This window comes from Olea europaea, chromosome 12, assembly GCF_002742605.1.
Source record: "Olea europaea var. sylvestris chromosome 12, O_europaea_v1, whole genome shotgun sequence".
Classification (NCBI taxonomy): domain Eukaryota; kingdom Viridiplantae; phylum Streptophyta; class Magnoliopsida; order Lamiales; family Oleaceae; genus Olea; species Olea europaea.
Window position 1 is genome coordinate 16,464,071 of NC_036248.1, and position 7,316 is coordinate 16,471,386.

General features: G+C 36.4%; 1 protein-coding gene across 1 annotated transcript in view; it reads left to right on the forward strand.

Annotated features, from left to right (window-relative positions):
- Positions 1 to 6,222: 6,222 nt before the first annotated feature.
- Positions 6,223 to 7,316, forward strand: part of LOC111406683 (chromatin modification-related protein eaf-1-like) — a gene marked incomplete at its 3' end in the record, with an annotated part of 5,406 nt that continues 4,312 nt past the window's right edge. Inside the window, exon 1 of the mRNA XM_023036068.1 lies at positions 6,223 to 6,374. The remainder of the gene's footprint in view (positions 6,375 to 7,316) is intronic.

A 7,316-nucleotide genomic window follows, 5' to 3' on the forward strand; every position in this document is an offset into this window, starting at 1 on the left:
CGCCAACGCTTCGGCGAGAAACGAGTCCCCCAACTTTACAAAGCCTGGACGCGCCCGATGCAAGCGCCCCGTTTGTTATCGCCTCGGTCGCTGCGCCCCCTCCCATGCTTTGCAAAGCTTGAGCCGTCTCCCTCTTCCTGACAACGCTTCGACGAAGACGAGTCCCTAAAATTTCTATAACGCTTTAACGTACCCGACGCGAGCGTATCATCATGCCGCGATCTTCCCATGCTCTACAAAGTTTCAGCTACCCCCATGCCGCGATCCGGTCAGGAAAACAAATCCACGTATAATATAAATATTCATTCTCGGATTTGGGGGACCACTGTTACGCCTCATTTTACGAGCCTCGGTACCGAAGTAACCGAAGTGTCATCCCGCCACTCCGAAGCCGGTGAAATCAAATAGATCACTCCGACCTCCCGAAGCTTCTCCAAAGTGATACACCGATTCTGTCACTAATCTGCCGAAGTGTCCCGCCTCTGAGGTCGGGTTCAAGTGGACCCCCGTTAGAAGATTCGCTGCCAATTTAAGATTTGCTCTGCATATAAGGTTTAAATTGATGTGACGTCCCCCATAAAGCTATTTGATGTGACTTATCAACTTTATGTCAATTCAACTAGGGGGAAACAAACTGTCCGCCCACTCTACAAGCGCGGCTGATTGACGCCTATGAGCAGACGCTTCATACCGTCAGATGTATACACGTGTTCCACATCCCACGGTTCATACCACCTATAAATACCCAAAGATTGGCCAGAGGCAAAGGTAATGAAACTCTCAATAGATAGCACTACATAACAAGTTTATATATTCTCCTCCCCCTTTATTGACTGATTGATTTGTGTAGTCCCTGGGCACTGTTCCGACCACCCAAACCTGACTTGACCGTCGGAGTGTATACGGCCGCCGCCACCGTGGGTTCCGGCCGTGTGCGCCTGACAGTTTGTTCATTTCGTAGGGAGGAATACGTGGAGTAGCTACAAGTTGGCCACGTGGAAGAGCCATTTTTAGAGGTCAACAAGTATACTAACTATTGATCCACTCAAATGTACATCTTTAAAAACAAAAAGAGAAAAAAAAAAAAAAAAAGATTGCTCACAAGTAACAATTTTTTAATATAGACCAAACCATTAAGCGTTCTGTTTTATCTTCTACGAAATTCCATAAACAATTATTGCCTCCAATACAATATCAGAGGCCACTTTAAAGATTTTGGCTTAAATCTAATCAAAAGATTGCTAGAGTCAAATTGCAGCCCAACAGGAAATATGCTGATGACCAAAGTAGTTCAATACTTGCAATCTACATCATCAAACCTAGTTTTTGAATTGGTACAATTAATTATGATGGTTTGCACCTAATTACAAATTGTGACTCTGCCTTTACTGCATTTTTAAGCACGGAGAATAACCACTGAGAGTTACTACTCAAGACATTCTATTTAGTTCATCCACAAAAGTAAAAAAACCATAGGCATCAACAGCATTATTTAACAATAATAGAGATAACAATCGCCCCCCAGGGCACATCCCAACTGATAAAGATGAGGGCGCTTTAAGGTTGGCAGATCAGAGGTCGTGAGTTCGATTCCTAGAAGGTTCTTAGAAGGCAGATATTCTCTTGGAAGGCAGGAGCTCTACTGGAAGGTAAGGTGCAAAGATGGGAAACGACTTGTTTGACACTTTGGCAGATCAGTTGCGGGGGCTCTTGAGCACTGGCCAGTTTGGTGCACAACTTGCGATTTAACCTGTTTGCAGTTTGAGGGGCCAATGTGTAGACTCCAGGATTTAGTCACTGTAAGGTGGATATCTAGATATCAAAAAAAAAAAAAAAAAAAAAAAAAAAAATAGAGATAACAGTCTACTTTCTGTAAATTCCTTGTGACTTTAGCTTTCACCTTTAACTTCTGCAAGTATTTTAAGGAGAAATAAAACATTCAATTATCCAATCACATTGAAGCCACTGTTAGCGTATAAAGCAAAATTGCACAATTTCTTACATATTATATTTAAGTTTTAAAATTGATTCATGTTCAAGAAAACTAACACGTAGATACAAAAGCTCAAATCTGCATTCTTACCAACAATTTCATGTTAATCAAGTTGCTTATCTCCATGGGAATATCAACTGCAACAGCACACAGAGAAAAAGAGGGATTTGGGTACCAAGAATTCTATGAAACTAACGCAACCTTAACACTAAAGAATGGATTTAAAAACAAAAATGCTAACAAAAGCAGGTGCTTCAAATACTAAAGAAAATATCATTACCCAATCTATTGTGCGTTAAATCGAGGGCGCGCACAGATTTTTCAAGGTCGATAACTTCATCCGGAAACGTCTGTAACCACAACAATGGAAAATTCAAAAATACAATTACTAAGTATCCCAGCATAAACAAAATACACATAATTCTGATAAAATTCCATCGCTATCTAATCTGATTTTCCACAAATGAAACTCTTTCTTTCAATTTGATCGAGAGTAATTCAAATTCAAAATAATAAATCATAATCAAAACTGAAAAAAAAAAAAATTATAAACCCAGCAAGAATGTGAAATAATAAAGGCAATCAATGAAATGATGCCTTCAACTTGCAGTCCTGCAAAGAAACATTTCCAGTGGACCGCCGCCGTGGCTAGTGGTGGGCAAAAACTGACCCAAATCGATCGGCCCGACCCGAGCGGTTTGGGTTGATTTTTCCAATGAAATGGGTTCAGTTCGAGTCATTAATTGCATATTTCTGTCGGGTTGGGTCGAGTTATTGGTTAGCCGCCCCAACCTGCCCAAACCGACCCTTATAGTAAATTAATAACATAAAAAAGTCTTGAAAACAGAAAAAGCATATCAGATTTCTAGGGCTGTATTGCAGGTAAGTTAAATCAATGGTTATCCTCTTTTTTAAATCAATAGATGTCCTCTGCTACGGGTAAGTTAAGTCAATTGCATTTTTCTTCTCGTTTCTCCCTCCCATTTCCATTTCCATTTCCCTTAAGAGGAAAACCTATTCTCCTCCAAATTCATTCAATTACAAAGCCCAAAGGCAGTGAGTCTACACAGTACAGGGAATCTGGTCGATTTTGTGGCTTGAATCAACAGCGTCAATCCTTCGTTCAGTAAAGGGCGACGACAACTCTTCCACCCCTCGAATCAACAGTGCCAATCCTCCGTTTAGTAAAACTCCAAAGAGCCCTAAAAGTAAAATAAAATCTCTTAGTCTTCTCTCTTGCTCTCGCTTGACAACAGCCACCTTCGCTTTTCAGTTGTCCCAAGCCGATCATCGGACGTCCAGCGCTAGGAAACCTACGAGCCAGGTAAATTTTTTCACTCTTCATTTTTCAAGTTCTATAAATCACAATCAGAATGAATTTTTTTCTCATCTTTTAAACTATGATTCAGTGGAGATATCTTTGGCTTTGTTTGGTGAAAATGCATTCTTAGTTTTTGGGTACACAAGTATTTATGTACAGTGGCTTGAAATCGAATTGAATTGGGGGAAATATGACATTTTCTCTATTGTGTTGCTTGAAGGGATAGCTCATTTTTGGAAGCAAATAATTATTCTCATGGCCCATAGAAGCTATAAAAATACTGTAGAAATAAGCGAGTATCAGACAGTGTTGCAGTAGGCCTTTTTATTGTAAGGGGTCAAATATTCCATGATTCAATTGGTGTTGCATAGGGCCTTTTCTTATTTATTTATGAATGCACTTGTTTAAACTTTATCGACAAGTTATCCCAAACCGACCAATCCAACCCAACCCGATCAATACTTGATTGGGTTGGGTTAAATTTTGATTAAACCGGTCATGTTGGGTTGGGAAAAAATTGACCCAACCCAACCCAACCCATGTCTACCCCTAACCGTGGCACCCGACTTGCTTTAGAATCAACGATCTTGCTGCTACAACAACCCGTCCCCTTTGGGCCTCAATTCAATTCCTCTGTTCACTAATTATTTACTCAATAAACACCTATAGGGATTATTTGTTGGAGAATGAAAAATAAAAAATCAATGGAGATAAAAATGTTAAATATATGAACAGAGGAAGAAAGAAAAGAAGGGTCGTCTAATGGAGGAAGGGGAAACTTTGAACAAGAAATCATGCTGGCATTTGGGATTTTTTTGGTGACGAAGTAGCTCTGTGCGTACACAGAGCAGAATTTGCGTGTGCGCGTGCACTGCAGCATACAGAGCAAATTGCTCCGTGCACGCACGGAACAGATCAACAGATCCTGCATGATCTGTTCCGTGTTCCGTGCAGGCACGGAGAAGATTGCTCCGTTTGACACGGAGCTGCTTCATCCTCAAATTTTATTTTTTTAGTTTAAAAAAAATGTTTTCATTATTTTTTTCTTTTTTTTTTTTGGCTCCGCACGTGCACGAACCTAATCGCTCCATGCGTACACGAAGCTGTTGTTCCGTGCGCTACGAAGTTATACTCCGTAGCCCAGGAGCACGAAACAATTTGTACACCACTCCATCTACATATTTTTAACAAAAAAATATGCAAACATAAACTAATAAATTTTCAGCAGAAATCAAAGAAGCACCTCATAAATCTAATAAATTCAAGATAAATTACTCGAAAACATTGTCAAATAAATTGCTTAGCAACTTCAAAAAACACAAAAGAGAAACTTTCCTTTATAATAAGGAAATATCATATCCAAGTTAAAGTCAAATGCATAGATTCCATACCCAAATGAAGAAATACTCCATGCCAGAATAGCTTTTACTTCTTGACTTTAGTTGATAAAAGAAATCCCCCACCATTTGCAAAACGAACCAAGAATACTTTTACTTGGGTAAAACAACAGTAAATTTAATCTATAAGAGCGTGTTTGATACGTCCAATTTTTCAATGGAAAATAAAAAATCAATTCCAATGCCATATTTTTGCTTGTTTGATGACTCTATTTTTCTATGAAATTCATTTTCTAGCTTTTCATGCCATCTAAGATTTTTCTTGCTTTTCAAGGAATTCCAATTCTCGCCAAAATGGTGAGAATTGAAATTCTTGATTACTGTAACATTTACTTATTTTTTTCGATTTTTTGATAATGGAAACAAATTTTAAAAATTACTGTAAAAAAAATATTTCTCTTTAACTGACAATTTTCATGTAAAACAAAGTCAAACGAACACCAAAAAATATATGATTTTATTAAATTTTTATTTTTTTGTTGGCGCATCCCCAATACCAATAAATTATATCCTTTTAATCGACAAATTTCATGTAAAACAAAAACAAACAAACACTAAAAAATACTTTTACTTCAACATTTTTCACGTGAAAAATTATACCTATCAAACACTAATTTACAATTCACAGAAAAATGATTTTTAGACAATTCAATTCCCTGAAATTCATTTTTTTCTATCTAAATTTTATCTTTACAATCAAATGGACCCTAAGTTCAGTAGTTTTGTCAATGGAAGTCCCATTGGAGTACCTCAACTAGGGTAACCCAAACATCCTATTTACCATAAAAAGCACGTAGTGTTCTTTACAATTCAATAATTATCACTTAATCAATTTTTATAGCAATGCTTCAATTTGAGACCAATCACATAATTGGAATTTAATAACTCACAAAACATAAAAAAGAAATCAAAATCAGAAGAATTCAAATCGAAGATCACATAAACAATAAGAATAAATGGTTCAAGCTGAATTAAAAAACAAAATTATATGGGTAAAAACTCCTAAATTGGCAAAAAAATCTCTGCTATACCCACAACAAACTCTTCTAATCCTCGTGAAAGCATTAAATGCAAAGATCAAAAAGAATTCTGAAATTCTAGTCGAACATGTATATGTCAATAATAATTTGTTAGAAATGGGTGATTGGGTGGGAGAAATGGAAGAGAAATAAAGATGTATGGGGATAACGTGGAAAAATGGATAAAAAAAGAAGGAAAGAGGTATGGCGATAGTGTGGTAAAATGAAAAAAACGATGAAATAAAACAAAAAAGGTCTAAGACGATGTATATTTACGATGCGTGTCTCGCCATGCTTCGCTCTTTGATATACGTTGGAGTATGACATTTTAAAAAATTATTATTCTAAAATATATATATTTTTTATTTGACAAAATGGGGCTCGGTTAATTAAGAAAAAACAGCAGTAAAAATAAAAAAATCTCCCTTGAATGCGGGTTAGGGTTAACCCGTTGCCTTACAACTGTCACAGTATAAATGCACCGCCCCGCTTTATCACTCCCATTTTTCATTTATATCCAGCCGATTTCATAGCGTCTTCCTCAAGCGCTCTACCCTGCACTTCTCCATATATAAAACTGAATTATTTCTCACACTAGGGTTTTAAAACCTCGTCAGGGTAAAACGGTGTTTCAGAAATTCGAGGTATGTTACATATAACGGTGACTATAAATGTGGAGCACAGGTTTATTTTAGAATCGATTTCGCCTATATCTTTATGGCGTATTTTTGATCTATTTCGTTTGTTAAAAAATTGGGGCTATATGTCGGAGTGTTTTTCAACTATTTTTTTGAAAAAAATAAATTAGAAACTGGTATTTTTAAATTCTTATTAGAGGTTTTCTTTTAAATAAACACCATGGACAATCAGGTAATTTCTAGGGAAGATTGGATTCTGATATATATGGTGATTTTTTTGATCTATTCGATCTGTTAAAAACGACGAAGTTGTAATGCAGGATTTTTTTATTATTTTTTTTGTACTTATTATTGATGATTTTTATTTGAAACTGCCATTTTTTATAATCCCTTTTTATATCGTATCGGATAAAAAAAAACCTGGACAATAAGGACTTCATAAAAAATGACAAATAGGCCATTTCGAGAAAAGGTTGGATTTTCATAGCTTGTAAAACCCTACATTCTTTGCTGTTGGTTTTGATGATCCATGCTCTTTTCCGTTTCATCAAAATTTGGGCTCTATATGGGTTTATTAGGGTATAGTAGAGGGAATCTGGTTGGAATGATGTTTGTTGGTGTTTCCAAATTTAAAGGCCAAGCATTCGACCCTTGTGGACATTTCCTTTGACATGGTTTTGTGATACAAAAGTATGTTGTATTTTGATTAGCATTAATTCTTTTGGAATTTGCATCCTTTTGTGCATTTAAGGACTGTGAGTGGTAAATACGGAAAATGTATTTTCTTGTCAGATCTTCAAATATAATTTTGAAGAAACAGATTTCTTGAAGGGAACTATAATTTATAGCACTCAAAAGAATGCAAATCTATGCTTTTGGAGACAGCCATGTAAATAATATGTTATCGTACAAATGTGCAATATTATATATATGTGGTCTGGTTCAAGT